This window comes from Nicotiana tabacum, chromosome 22, assembly GCF_000715075.1.
Source record: "Nicotiana tabacum cultivar K326 chromosome 22, ASM71507v2, whole genome shotgun sequence".
Taxonomy (NCBI): domain Eukaryota; kingdom Viridiplantae; phylum Streptophyta; class Magnoliopsida; order Solanales; family Solanaceae; genus Nicotiana; species Nicotiana tabacum.
In genome coordinates this window covers 31,523,093-31,535,029 of record NC_134101.1, presented here as the reverse complement: position 1 = coordinate 31,535,029, position 11,937 = coordinate 31,523,093, and the positions used below count along the sequence as shown (strand labels likewise).

Sequence of the window (11,937 nt, the reverse complement as noted above, 5' to 3'; positions counted from 1 at the left end):
AATAAAGTTGGATGAGGTCATATTATTCAGTTTCCCAATTTATATTTTAGCATTGAATAATTTATATTTTAAATTTACAATTTATAAATATCAATAACAGAATAAATGATGCATATAATCAAGTCAATATCAATAGAAAAATATGCTTATAATTAACGTACTAATGATGTTTGATATGTGAAAATTAGAAAGATCAACATTCTTCAACATTTTTCATTTGGGTTATAACAGTGGACTTGCGAATATCGATAATGAGAAAAAAGAGAAGAGGATAATGTAAAATAAAACCTTGTAAGTATGCAAGTTTTGGAAGCTCTCGAATAAAAGATATGTTAAAAAATGCATCAGAATTTACAAAAAAATAAAAGCAATATTTGGAAAGTTTGTTATAAATTGAAATTGGATTAAAAAAATCAGAAAATAGATCATGGTTTGATCATCCAATTGGTTTACCTCTCTATTAACTTTGAAACAAATATTACTATTATTAAGTGAGTTTGGGACAAAGGATGCAACCACTGTAGTCCCAGATCATAACTTATTATTTGCACCGAATTATAATAAATGCAAAATATGTGTCTTTACTCTTTATTTCATTACTTAAGCTGCATATATAGATAAATAAATGACATGTACGGAAAAGGAAGCATTACGCGGTTAGATGCCTATAAATATGTTTTGTTCTATGATCCCTTTGTCTTTAATGTTTTTTGTACAAACTAACAACAACGGGACTAAGCTCACTAGACATGTATTTTTAACTATGTATATAATGCGTGTATATTATTAGCATTAATAATATTATCTTTAAGTTGAATAAGGAGAAAGGTAAATGCATATGTTGTGGGTATTGAAATTGGGTTATTTTGTTAAGATGCAATTCTAGTAAATTGAGCTCTAGTCCCTTTAGTTCTTAGCTGGTCTTTTTAGTCTAGGTGTTGTTGTCTCATTTGTGAGTCGACATGTGTCTTGTCCTTTTTCTGAATAGCCGTTAGTCATAGTACCTAGGTTGTCTATTGTTCATTGGTTGAGGAATCTTCACGTTAAAGAATGGGATTATATATCCGTCAATGTAAAGGGGGGCATGAATGAAAAATCTTATTGTTTCTTATTTTAAATTCTCTTTTTGTTCTTTTATCTTATTCGAATAGCTATTATGCTACAAGTGGTAATTAGAGCCAGGCTTTCCGGCGGTCTATGGTGACGATGGTAGAAACACAGAAAGACAAAGCTCGTGATGATGGTTGGAAAAAGATTGAAAATCAGCTTCAGGCTTACATAAGTGAATCGCGCAAACGGATGGAGATGATTGAAAAGAACCAAGCTTGCTTAAACGCTGAAGCTACGCAAAGGCAGGAAGAAAACATTCGTCGGATGGATACTCTTCTGGGTCATTATGAATCTGAATGAAGGTGACTTCTGGAAGATGGAAGGAGGTGATTCTTCAGTGAGTGGTGCTCTTAGATCTGCAGCTTCTCCGGTAACACCTATTTTTACTTAGTCTAGTAGGGGTATGTCATTATCTGCAGCTCCCTTCAATTCTATTGCTGCTTCTGATATTGCTCCGGTGCATCGTTATCTTCAGTCGACAATATATCCTCCAGCTCCGCTATCCTTAACCCACTCAGCTATGACTACCTTAACTTTTTCAGCCGTAAACACTAGCTTACCTGCTGCTAATTTTGCAACTCAGATTAACCAAGTCAATACTCAGTCACCAATCACTACAACGTTTCTTCCTCCTTTGGCTTACCAAGCTATTGTCAACAGTTCATTTCCACAATCCAGCACTCTACCCAATTTACAAGTACCTGTTCAACCCACATAATTAATACCAACCAACCCCAACAACCATTTTAGAGGCCCAAAAGTCAAGCTGAGTTTTCTAGAGTTTGATATTAACAACCCTTGTGGATGGATCCGGCATTGTAATAAATATTTTGAGCTCTACCAGATTACACTAGAGGAGAAAATGGGTTTTGTGTAGGTCCATATGGAGGAAAAAATGGACACATGGTTCGATGTATATATGATGGAACATGGTTGTCAAGTCACGTGGGAAACTTTTTGTCTGGATGTGTGCCGCAGATACGGCAACATTAGGCCCATCGACATTGTGGTACAATTTAATAGGCTTCAGCAGTGGTCAGATGTAGAAAGCTATTTCACTAAGTTTGAAGAACTGCGCTTTTACTTGTTGCTAATTAATCCTACATTCAATGAAGCCTATTTTGTGTATTGTTTTATGGGAGGATTAAAACCTGACTTGGAATCCATGGTAAGAGCATCCAACCCTCAAACTATGATTGATTCATTAGAAATAGCTAAGATCCATGATAAAACACTGGCCACCATATCAAAAATGTCTAGCCCCCAAGAATTTCTACAACTCATCCCAGAAACACTTTTTCTCCCAGCCCTAAAGTGAGCCCAAACCTGAATGTAAACACTCTTCTTCCTATTGTGACCCGAAAGCCAATAATGTTACCAAATAACACATCCTTAGAGACGTTAAGGGAGAATAAATTATGTTATAAATGTCATGACAAGTACTTTCCGGGTCATGTGTGCAAAGCTAAAACACTTAACTCGATGGAAAGTAATGAGGGAGAGACCATCTTAGAGGTGGGTGAAAGTCCAGGGGTGACAGAGGAACAAAAAACTGTTGAAAATCAGGAAGAAGCTGAAGTGAATGTGATGGAATGTATGGCGGCGGATGAGGCAGTAATCAGTGGGCTAGAAGGTCCAGACAAAGGTCCAACCACTATTAAAATTCTTGGGATCTTAAAAAATGAGCATGTGATAATTTTGGTGGATTCTGGAGCAACCCATAGTTTTCTGGACCCAGAATTGGCTAAGAAATTGCAATTAATTATGCAACCCATGATTAGACCAATGAAGGTGAGAGTAGCCAATGGTGTATTATGTGGAGTAATATTTTTTGTCCTAAAGTTATTTGGCAAATGCAAGGGGAGGTTTTCGGATTTGACATAAGGTTGATGAAGGTTGGGGGTTGCGACTTAGTATTAGGAATTGATTGGATAGATGTGATAGCCCCTATGGTTATTAACACTAGACCTTATAGTATTTCGTTCATACAGGGAAATCGAATAGTAACATTGGTGGGATTTCCAGATTCCCAGGCCATGGCCCAAATAGACACTCGTTTGATTTCTAGACTTTTAAATAGGGGAGGATGCAATTGGGTAGCCCAAACTTATCAAATGGAAGTTAGTGGGCCACATGAAGAAATAATTCTCAGTTCAGTAGAAGACATTTTGTTAGAAAATGCAGAAGTGTTCCTTGAACCTACTAAATTACCCCCAATCCGCTCATGTGATCATGCGATAAAGTTGATTCCAGGTTCAACACCAGTAAACCAGAGGCCTTACAGATATTCACATGAACAAAAAGATGTTATTGAAAAAATGGTTCAAGAAATGTTAAAGGCAAAAACAGTAAAGTACAGTACATCGCCCTTTGCCTCTCCAGTCATTCTTGTCAAGAAAAAGGATTCAACATAGAGATTGTGTGTGGATTACCGGAGACTCAATGATATTACCATAAAAAATACTTATCCTATTCCGGTGGAGGAGGATTTGCTTGACGAACTTTATGGTGCATATTATTTTTCAAAATTAGACTTGAAATCGGGGTGTCACCAAATCCGTATGAAGGAGGGTCATGAACATAAAACGGCTTTTAAAACACACCATGGGTTGTGAGAATTCGCCGTGATGCCGTTTGATTTGACAAATGCACAGGCAACATTCCAAGCTCTTATGCACTAGATTTTTGGTCCTTACCTAAGGAAGTTCGTGTTGGTGTTCATTGATGATATTGTGTATATAGCACTACTCTTACGGAACATTTAGAACATTTGAGAGTAGTATTTAGATTGTTGTCCATGCACCAATTGTATGCTAAACGTACTAAGTGTAGCTTTGCGCAACCCAAAGTTGAATACTTGGGCCATGTCATCAAGGGAGAAGGAGTTTGTACAGATGAAGCCAAAATTGAGGCTATGATCAGTTGGCCTAGGCCGAAGTGCATCAAAGGGTTACGGGGTTTTTTTGGATTAACTGGTTATTGGAGGAAAGTGTTGCTTACCCTGGGCTATTACAACCCTTACCAATTCCGAAAAAATCTTGGGAACATATATCCATGGATTTCATTGAAGGATTGCCCAAATCACAAGGAAAGGAGGTCATATTAGTGGTCATTGACAGGTTTACCAAATATGCACATTTCATTGTAGTTTTGCACCCTTACAATGCTGCTCAAATTGCTCAGGTTTTCTTAGATCATGTTTGCAAATTACATGGGGCTCTATGTTCTATTGTCTCTGACCGCGACCCTATTTTTCTGAGCTTGTTCTAGCAGTAACTCTTTAAAATCTAGCAAGTAGAGTTAAAATTAAGCTCAGCTTATCACCCACAAACCGACGGGCAAACTTAAAGGTTGAATCGCTGTTTGGAGTCTTATCTCAGATGCATGACATGTCAAAAACCTAAAGAATGGAGTAAATGGCTTCCATTGGCAGAGTTTTGGTACAATGCCAATTTCCAATCAGCAATTAACATGACTCCTTTTAAGGCTCTTTATGGTTATGAACCACCTCTGCCGACATTCGAATTGGTTGCACAATCCAAGGTTGAAGCAGTTGATCAACTATTGAAAGACAGAGAAATTGTGAACGAACAATTGAAAGAAAACTTGGTTAAAGCTCAAATTCGCATGAAACAATATGCGAACAGCAAAAGGCGTGAACGAACCTTTGAGATAGGGGATCTAGTCTTCACCAAACTTCAACCGTATCGCCAGACTTCAGTGGCTGCCCGAAAAAATCTGAAATTGGCTTCTAAATTTTTTGGTCCATATCCAGTGATTAAGAGAATCAGCCCAATGGCCTATGAATTACAATTACCAGCTGAACCTCGAATCCATCCTATTTTTCACGTCTCTCAACTAAAAAAGAAGGTTGGACCCAAGATTTTCCCAATTAAAGAACCACCTTTCAGCATGCCGGAGGGGCAACTAGTGGCAGAACCGATTGCAATTTTGGATCGGCGCATGATAAAAAGGGGAAACCACGCGGTGACACAAGTTGTGGTCTAGTGGGCTAATCTAGCTCCAGAAGATGCGACATGGGAAGACTTTTCGTTCCTCACCTCGCAATTTCCAGATTTTCAACCTTGAAGATCAAGGTTCTGAAAGGGGAATGGAATGTTGTGGTTATTGAAATTAGGTTATTTTGTTAAGATTCAATCCTAGTAAATTGAGCTCTAGTCCCTTTACTTCGTAGCCGGTCTTTTTAGTCTAGGTGTTGTTGTCTCATTTTTGAGTCGACACATGTCTTATCCTTGTTCTAAATAGTCGTTAGTCATAATACCTAGGCTGTCTATTGTTCATTGGTTGAGGAATCTTCATAGCTGTTAAAGAATGGGATTATATATACCAGCCTAGTCAATGTAAAAGGGGGCATGAATGAAAAATCTTATTGTTTCTTATTTTAAAATCTCTTTTTGTTCTTTTATCTTATTCGAATAGCTATTACGCTACAACATATAAGTATTCTCTTTTTTAATTGTAAATTCAGTTAAATTGCTTGATTTGGTACAAATAATTAATTTTAACGTTTTTTCTTTCATTAAAAAAAATGAGGAATGAGGTATGAACAAGACAGAAACATGCTCAATATGATGTTATTTCCCTCTATTTTATTTTTGTTAAATGTCCTAAACCGTAGTGAGAGTCCAAGAAATTAAGAAGGAAGAGAATGAAATAAAATAAATGACCAACAATGGTTTGGTAGAGTGATCCTCCTTTACTTTTAATCAAAGATTTTAGATTCTAACTCTAGGTATGAAGTCACCTTTATTAATGAGTGTTTTACCCCAAGACAATTAGTCACTTTTGTTTTTCCTATTTATTGCAAGAAGCGTGTCTATCTCAGCTCAAGCCTTCCCCTCCATTGCTTGCTCTAAAATTGTATATAAAATATAAATTCATTTTCTCTTACCTTCTGTGTATATTGGTATTTATCTTTTTCAACCTTTAAAAACTTACCTAATTCCTTCAAAGTTCAAGGCACACATCTTTCATTCTCTTTAATTCTCATTTGACCAACAGATACACTTCTTTGAATAGATATTTCGCTATTCCGTAGAATAACTCATTAATTAATCAGCTAGCTCTAACCTTCTATTATTTTTATTTTTTTGAGAAGACAAAATACCATATTATAGTTCTTTAGAAAAATATACTCCTTTTCCTATTACTACAAACCTGTGTACTTCTGATGAAATTATCCAACTCCAACAGGCATTGAATACGAGTTTTTCACAACCCAGTGTCTAAAAGATGGCATCTGCCATTTATCCATCCTAAAACATCCCAAAGCCTGTCTAGGTAGATCTCCAGGGTCAAAAATCACCATGTCATATCCATTTGCTCCCATTTAATTTCTTCTATTTAATTTTTATTTTTGAGAGAAATGACATCTTTATTTGTTTTTAAATTAGTTCGTTAGTTAGATAACTCTTTCTCGTTAAACAAATTGATGGGACAATGAGCTAGAAAATTAAAATTATTTAAGGGCAATATATATCTTGTTAAATTTTATAAAGGGTAACAAACGAGAAATTCATAAAGTGGGAATGAGAATTCTTGAATGGCGAGCGAAGAATAGTTAAGGAAAGTTGAACCCCAACTTTGTTTTGTTAAAGGTTAGTTTATAACGCAGGAAATTTTCTTAGGATAAAAATAACCTAAGGTTTACATAACGAGAAGGAAATTACGTATTTTTTTACTGTAAAGGGAAAGTAAATTTAGATGAGATAATGAACAAATTTCACATTAGACATGAAAAGAGTAAGAATCTTCCACTTTCAAAATACAGAAGGGAGATTTTTTTTTAAAAAAAACCACAGTGGTGTAATCTTTTATTCCTGAAGCATCACGATTACAAGGAGAGGGGCTATGCCTGACCTCCATGAACAAAAGGAATGGGGATCCATTCATTACATAATTTGGCATTTCTCTAATTATTCTATCCAAAAAAAGGATTTTGCTAGCTGGTGATTTATGGTATCTGTTTGATCCATATCCAGCTAGCAGTACCTATCTAAGGTGGTTCAAAAGAACATCCAGAATGTTTGGTTGCTTTGATCCTGAATGGGGGCATTTGTAGCTTGTCCATTCTCAGATATCCTTTTGTCCCCCAAGGTAATTCCTCTTCTTGCAAATATAGCTTGTTTTCCAGGATGTTCGTAGCATGCTTGGGTAAGGAGTCTGTTACTGTGTTTTCCTCCCGAAAGCAATGACGCACTTCTATTTTCCTCTGCATTACTTTTTCTCTGATAGTTGATATGTCTTTGTGAAGTCTCCATGGTGGTTTTACCTTTCCTTGTATCATTTGAACTACCAGTATGGAGTCTAGCTCCACCGTAAGCTTATTGAATTGTTGTTAATTCACAACACCATTTAATTCCAAAGAGTGCATTCTGCAATTCAGAGAAATTTTTAGTCAAGAATTGAATAGGATTATCGTAGGACATTACCATATCTACACTTCTTCTTCTAACAATCCTTCCAGCACCAGCTTTGCCCAATGTCACATCATACAGCTGCCATCCGAGTTCAGCTTCCTGTTATCATCCTATGGTTTTACCCATGTCACCATAATGCTCTTGAGTCTAGGTTTATAGCTCCCAGCTATGTAGCAAGTTTGGTTCCAATTCCATTCATTTTCTATCCTACTAAATTTTATACACATGGAAGTTTCAATCAAAAACACAATTTGTTGACAAATCCTGGCAATGGTAGTATTTTTTTTGGCTGTACTTTTTGGAGCATCTAGCTTTCCAAATTTCCCAACAAGTGATAATGGGAGTTGTGTGAAGGATAAGTTTAGGCACTGAGTTTTTGGAGGTATTTTCCACCACTGATATAACACATTGGTGATGTTGTTTCTTCTCCAGTTGACTCCTAATGGTCTGGATATATTATGCCAAACAACGCTTGCAGTGTCACCCTCAACAAACAAATGATGTCGACTTTCTTCCTTAGGTTTACTACAACAAGAACATCTAGAGACCGTATGGAGGTGACTCAGATCTGTTTCCGGTGGTTATGGGGTTACACAAAGAATCTACGCTCAGCCCGTTCTTATTTTTCCTGGCGATGGACGCACTGACACACCATATTCAAGGGGAGTTGCTTTGGTGTATGCTGTTCGCGGGTGATATAGTTCTGATTGATGAGACACGAGGCGACGTTAAGAGAGACTGGAGGTATGGAGGCAGGCCCTGGAGTCTAAAGGTTTCAAGTTTAGTAGGACTAAGATGGAATGTTAGGAGTGTAAGTTCAGTGACATGCCGGGGGAAGCGGATGTAGAAGTGAGGCTTGACTCACAAGTCATCCCTAAGAGAGAGAGTTTCAAGTGCATAGGGTCTATTATACATGGAGATGAGGAGATCAATGGGGATGTCACGCACCGTATCGGGGTGGGGTGGATGAAATGTAGGTTAGCATCTGGAGTCCTGTGTGACAAAAATGTGCCACCAAAACTTAAAGGTAAGTTCTACAGAGCAGTGGTTAGACCGGCCATGTTGTATGGGGCTGAGTGTTAGCCAGTCAAGATCTCACATACCCAAAAGATAAAAGTAGCATAAAATAGGATGTTGAGATGGATATGCGAGCACACTAGGATGGATAAGATTAGGAATGAGGATATTCAGGAGAGGGTGGGCGTGGCTCCCGTGGATGACAAGATGCGGGAAGCGAGACTTAGATGGTTCGGGCATGTGCGGAGTAGGACCCTAGATGCTCCGGTTAGGAGGTGTGAGCGGTGAGCTATGGCAGGTAAGAGAAGAGGTAGAGGGCGGCATAAGAAGTATTGGGGCGAGGTGATCAGGCAGGACATGGCGCGACTTAAGATTTCCAAGGATATGTCCCTTGGTAAAAAAGTTTGGAGGTCGAGTATTAGGGTTGTAGGTTAGGGGTTAGTCGAGCGTTTTTCCTCGATGTGCCGGCTAGTCTGATAATATTTTGTCTAGGACTGCTAGTGTTTTTTATCACATTTTTTCTGTCTTTCACATTTTGGCCTTTCCGTTTATTTGCTGTATTTTACGATGCTTATACTATTTTTGTGGTTTCTGTTGTTATTACAATCTCTATTGTCTCTGAGCCGAGGGTCTCCCGAAAATAGTCTCTCTATTCCTTTGGGATAGGGGTAAGGTCTGCGTACACTCTACCCTCCCCAGACCCCACTAGTAAAATTCTACTGGGTTATTGTTATTGTTGTTGTTGACTTCTTTGGACCATATTTTTCTAAGCATAGGACAATAATTGTTTTTTGCCTCGGAGTTTGAGGTGCTGATGGACATAAGAAACTACCATCCGTAGTAAGTTTCGAGATGGCTTGGTCTTTAGTACTAGGATCTCCCAAATCCACATATTGAATGTTTTCAATAATGTTCTATGTGACTTCATTCTTTAGAGATTCAACATCCTAGTTATAACCCTGGATGAAATCCTCCACCTTAGTGTTTCCAGGCTTGTATGTGAGATTGACTAATGGGTTAATAGGTCCCTCATTTGTCCAATTATCCCACCAGAAAAGCAAATTTCTTTCATTCACCCTCCAAACAACTTTGTCTCTAATGGTCAACAAGCTTCTCCATTAATTAGAGTCTTTGGAACTTACTACCTTGGCTACCAGATTACTTCTAGGGCAGTACTTGGAAACCATGAAATTAGTCCATAAGTTCTCCTCAGCTCTGAGTCTCCACCATATTTTAGCGAGGAAGGGATTACTAATGTCATGAATTCTTTTAAACCCTAGACCTCCCTCCTCAGTGGTGTAGCACATTTTGGCGATATTTAATTCTTCATTTTGATGTCATATTTGATTTTACTACTACGAGTGCATGATTAGCTTTGTGATAGCTTGCGAAACATTGAAAGAAATCTATCTTAGATTCTTTCAGGGATTTAACTTCTGACTTTTTCATTCTTTTTAAAACTTATGACTTTCACAATACTTTTTGTTCTTTCAGAGATTTTACTGTCCCAAATTTACCCAATATTCAAGGTCAAGATTTACCATCTAGAGGAAATTTTGAGTGGTTATTAAAATAAAGTTCACGGCTAGATATTTCTTAAAATTTCTTGTAGACAGGATGCATGAGATCACCTGAATAAGTACTGATAGGTTATATGTACCTTATAATATTTTGATGATCTAACAAACTTAATGACAAGAACCAGATAAGGAATCTGATACACACCCTCAAGTACGTGGGAATAACAAACCTCAAGCTGGAGATGTAAATCAACTCTTCAGATGATAAAGATACAACAAGGGGAACAGATGGACATCAGTTCCACTGGTGACCGTACGCAGTCAACTTTCCAACAGCTGTAAAGTTGCTGCCTGCACACACAACAGTGCAAAACAGTGCAACAGTTAAATTCATTGGGAATGCTCCTATACCAAACATGCTTGCATCATTCAAGTGAAGTCACCAATGTTATATTAACATTAAACCAAAGGAAAAACATCACTTGAACTCTCAGAAGAATCTATCAAGCCCTCTCTTAAGTGACCAATCCATCTGGCAAGTGATTCTCAAGAGCATCAAGAACCAAGAACAACATAACAATGGACTAGTTCCCTGTATTGAGTTATTACATGTCCTTAATTGTATTGCATCTTTGTTAAAGTTCTTTACTTGTAATTCCTACTTAGCTTAGTTAGAAGCATTGTGTAGGAAACCTTTATAAATCATAAACCCTTGTGTTTGTATCTTGGCTAGAGTTAGTCAAGTTGTAAGTTTTTATAATAGAGTTATTACAAAGTGGCTTGTAATAGAGTTGTTACAAGTTAGTGAGGGATTAAGAGATAAATTCCTTGGTTACAATAAGTTGCAATCTAAATTTTGCTCAGTAGTGAAGTTGAAATCCTACAAGTGTATGTCATGGATTTAATCCCGCGAGCTGGAAGTTTTCCACGTAAAACTTCCTTGTGTCATTTACCTACTGCAGTGTGCGTGTGTTTTGTGGAAACTAATAGAGAACCTGGTTTTCTATATAGTTTGGTGGACTCTTAGTTTTCATCAATTGGTATCAGAGCAGGTCCTTTCTATCAGGCTAACACCTAGAAAGGGTCCCCGTGGCTTCTCCACCAAACATTGAAGAAGGTCAATCTACATACATACCACCAAGGTTCAATGGCCAATACTATGGATTGTGGAAGACAAGGATACACGACTTCATCATGGCTGAAGAGTTAGAGCTCTGGGACGTCATCTGCGATGGACCCTTCATCCCTACAAAAACCAGTAGTGACCCAGCAGTAATAGTTCCCAAAATAAGAAAAGAATTCAATAATGTTGATCGTAAGGCCATAGAGAAGAACCTTCGAGCAAAGAAAATTCTTGTCTGTGGTATTGGTCCTGATGAATACAACAAGATTTTAGCATGCCAATCTGATAAGGAAATCTGAGAAGCTCTCCAAACAGCTCATGAAGGGACAACTCAAGTTAAGCAATAAAAGATTGACATGCTTACCATAGAATACGAGTTTTTCAGAATGAAAGACGATGAGTCCATCCAGGACATGAATACTCGATTCACCTCCATTATCAATGAGCTTTATTCTATGAGAGAAATCATTCCAAGGAACAAACTTGTCAAGAAAATACTCAGTGTTTTACCCAGTTCCTGGGAAAGCAAAGTGAATGTTATCATAGAGGCAAAGGATTTGCAGAAGCTAACCATTGATGAACTTGTTGGTAATCATAAAACTTATGAAATAAAGAAGAATAAGGATAATGAGAGAAGAGAGCCCAAACGGGAGAAGAACCTGGTCCTCAAGACGGACATCAATGATTCAGGTGGCGAGGATGCTGATATGGCTTACCTGACAAAAGG

At 37.7% G+C, this 11,937-nt stretch overlaps 1 long non-coding RNA gene across 1 annotated transcript; it reads right to left on the bottom strand.

Moving 5' to 3' along the window:
* Positions 1-1,220: 1,220 nt before the first annotated feature.
* On the bottom strand, positions 1,221-5,502 carry LOC142176517 (uncharacterized). Its single transcript, XR_012705178.1, has 2 exons — positions 4,776-5,502; positions 1,221-4,671 (listed from the first exon to the last, which is right to left on the bottom strand). It is a non-coding gene; the product is annotated as an uncharacterized LOC142176517 (long non-coding RNA).
* Positions 5,503-11,937: the final 6,435 nt, after the last annotated feature.